Source organism: Hordeum vulgare, chromosome 4H, assembly GCF_904849725.1.
Source record: "Hordeum vulgare subsp. vulgare chromosome 4H, MorexV3_pseudomolecules_assembly, whole genome shotgun sequence".
NCBI lineage: Eukaryota > Viridiplantae > Streptophyta > Magnoliopsida > Poales > Poaceae > Hordeum > Hordeum vulgare.
This window is the reverse complement of record NC_058521.1, coordinates 29,006,832-29,009,850: the sequence shown is the minus strand read 5'-3', so window position 1 is coordinate 29,009,850 and position 3,019 is coordinate 29,006,832. Positions and strand designations below refer to the sequence as shown.

The 3,019-nt window shown below is 45.5% G+C and overlaps 1 long non-coding RNA gene across 1 annotated transcript; it reads left to right on the top strand.

Moving 5' to 3' along the window:
• Positions 1-502: 502 nt before the first annotated feature.
• LOC123447692 lies at positions 503-1,137 on the top strand. The gene is made up of 3 exons (XR_006631527.1): positions 503-577; positions 691-744; positions 847-1,137. It is a non-coding gene; the product is annotated as an uncharacterized LOC123447692 (long non-coding RNA).
• Positions 1,138-3,019: the final 1,882 nt, after the last annotated feature.

The following is a 3,019-nucleotide window of genomic DNA, read 5'->3' as shown; positions in this document are numbered from 1 at the left end:
AAAAGATCAGGAAAACATCTATTGATCTCCATACATTACGCCATGTAAGTTGGTTCCCTTGGAGTTCAGGTAATACATAGACAACCAAATTAGTTGAATAGAGAAAGCAATATGCACTGTCCTGGTAGCTAAGCGAGACCTGTAGTAGCAGAGGAACATGGTTTGAACAAGGAATTGGGAATCATTTAAAAAACAAAGGGGAGAGGCTAGGGTGGAAGGGATCTCACCAAGATGTAGCAATGGAGGGGGGGCGACTCGAGGAAGCAGTTGGGGTGTTTTCACAGCTTGGTGGGATCTGCCTTGGAGTGGCACACGCACCATCGTGTCACTGAGAGCAGAAGTGATGCAGTTCTTTCCCAGTCGCGCTTGCACTCGTCGCTCCAAGACACCGCCGTCATCTTCACGCTCGTGGCTCTGGGCCACCGATGCTGCTACCACACTGCTTGTCTCGATCTGCTTGAAAGAAGGAGTCGCAATTGTATTGAAACCCCATATCAGCTACAGCAAGATCCTCAAAGACCTTAAGAAAGAATTTTGTTGCAATGGTACAGTTGTCCAGGACACAGAACTTGGACAGGTGTGTTGAAATAACGAGGAAACTAACTCGTTATCCCTTATCATGTCAATTTGTTTCACAATTTTCTTATGCAAGCTAGTTATCTTGATCATTGCTGTTGATTTCCGCTTCAGGTCATTCAACTCCAGGGTGATCAGAGGAAGAACGTCTCAAACTTCCTTGTCCAGGTAAAAACTTTTCTCCTTGTCTTACGCTCGGTACAGCTGCAGATCACATGCATGGATGAAGATGTCTAATATAATGTGTCGACGCACGCGGGCATTGTGAAGAAGGAACACATCAAGATTCATGGTTTCTGAGCAACTGTCAGCTCCGTATCAGAATCTACATGCAAATCAGCTATATATATTGGTGGTGCAGTATATTTAGTTGTGTGCTAGCGCTAGCAGGCGCCACGCTTGCGCGTTCTGAGTATACACAAAATCTAGCATAGCCACCTCTCCGCGTGTGTGTATGCTTACTACCGTTGTGTTGAAGCTTTGTAAGGAGCACCATCGCTAGATGGTTTGTTACCCTCTCCCATCAAGGTTGAATAATAATATATGCTTTCTGAAGCGTGATATCCTTCGTGTCATCCATTTTAGTTGCACTTTCCGTTTGGTTTTTGACATGTTATTTTGATAGGGTTTTCAGTGGTGATGATGTGCTTTTGGCATGTGCATTGTTCTGCTACTATTCTAAAACGATGACAGTCAGAGTGATTGTTCTCTCTCGTTTGCCATTCAAGCCGGTGTCGATGCATCTTAGTCTTGAACTGTATCTGCTTGATGACTGAATTAAGTTGCATGGCTGACATGCACCAATTATTCTGAGCCCAACTGCACTTGGTTCTTCGAATAGCAGCCATGCGGTCTACAGAATACTGTAGGCTTATTCATGGCAATTTACTACCGCAGCTGAAACGAGTGCTTGTTGCTGCTACTCCAAGCTGCGAATGGCTTGGATCTCATTACTGTTTGAGGGTACGGTTTAGCTTTATCCTGCACACTGTGCAGCTCTCTAAAAATAGTTCCGCCAGTGCATCGATAAACTTCTCGGCAGGACTGTTCATCAACAACTTTATCAATAGTAACGCCACCGCCAACACTTCTAGCACTGTTACCCTACTTTGTGCTCAATCAAGAAATAGCCTATGACTTGCCTACCCCAAGTTTCTTCCTAGGAGTGCTGATTGCCATGAATCCCCTTTTTTGGGGCTCCGACCAAGAAGGAAGGAGGGACGAACCTGAGACCACCGAAGATGCGCCAGCGAAGGTCTTGTAACGCCCCGGACACACCCGTCGGCGGTCGTTACTCCTGGCGGGATGTAGACTGGCCCCACATATCAATACTAGTCTTTTCTGCGCACTTTGTCCTCACTCATGCGCACCCAGGATCAACTTCCCGGACGCTCACCCATCCTACAACTACTCCAAGCTGAGCACGCTTAACGAAATAGTTATGTTCGAATGGGCTCCCGGAAAAGAAGGAATTCCTTATTGATATGAGTAGTCTATTGATACGTCTCAAACGTATCTATAATTTTTGATGGTTTCATGCTGTTATCTTGTCATCTTTGGATGTTTTATGTACCTTTTATATCTTTTTTTGGTACTAACTTATTAATTCAGTGCCAAGTGCGAGTTCCTGTTTTTTCTGTGTTTTTGGCTCTTTTCAGATCTGATTTTGGAACATAGTCCAAACGGAATAAAATCCCTGAAATAAATTTTTCCCGAACGGAAGAAGATCAGGGGGCTTGTGGGCCAAGCCAGGAGAGCTATAGGGAGCCCACAAGCCCTGTAGCCACCACCAGGGGGCGGCAGCTAGCAGGCTTGTGGCCTCCCTGGCCCCCCCCTGACATACCTCCTTCGCATATATATTCCCTAAAATACAGAAAAAAAATCACGGAATCCACGAAAACACTTTTCCGCCGCCGCAAGCTTCCGTTTCCGCGATATCTCATCTGGAGACCCTTCCCGGTGCCCTCCCAGAGGGGACTTTGGAGTTGGAGGGCTTCTACATCAACATCATCGCCCCTCCAATGACTCGTGAGTAGTTCACTTCAGACCTACGGGACCGTAGTTAGTAGCTAGATGGCTTCTTCTCTCTCTTGGATCTTCAATACAAAGTTCTCCATGATCTTCATGGAGATCTATCCGATGTAATCCTCTTTGGCGGTGTGTTTGTCGAGATCCGATGAATTGTGGATTTGTGATCAGATTATCTATGATATATATTTGAGTCTTTGTTGATTTCTTATATGCATGATTTGATATCCTTGTAAGTCTCTCTGAGTCTTGAGTTTTGTTTGGTCAACTAGATCTATGATCCTTGCAATGGGAGAAGTGTTTGGTTTTGGGTTCTTACCGTGTGGTGACCTTTCCCAGTGGCAGTAGGGGCAGCAAGGCACACATCATGTAGTTGCCATCAAGGGTAACAAGATGGGCTTTGTCGTAGATATGA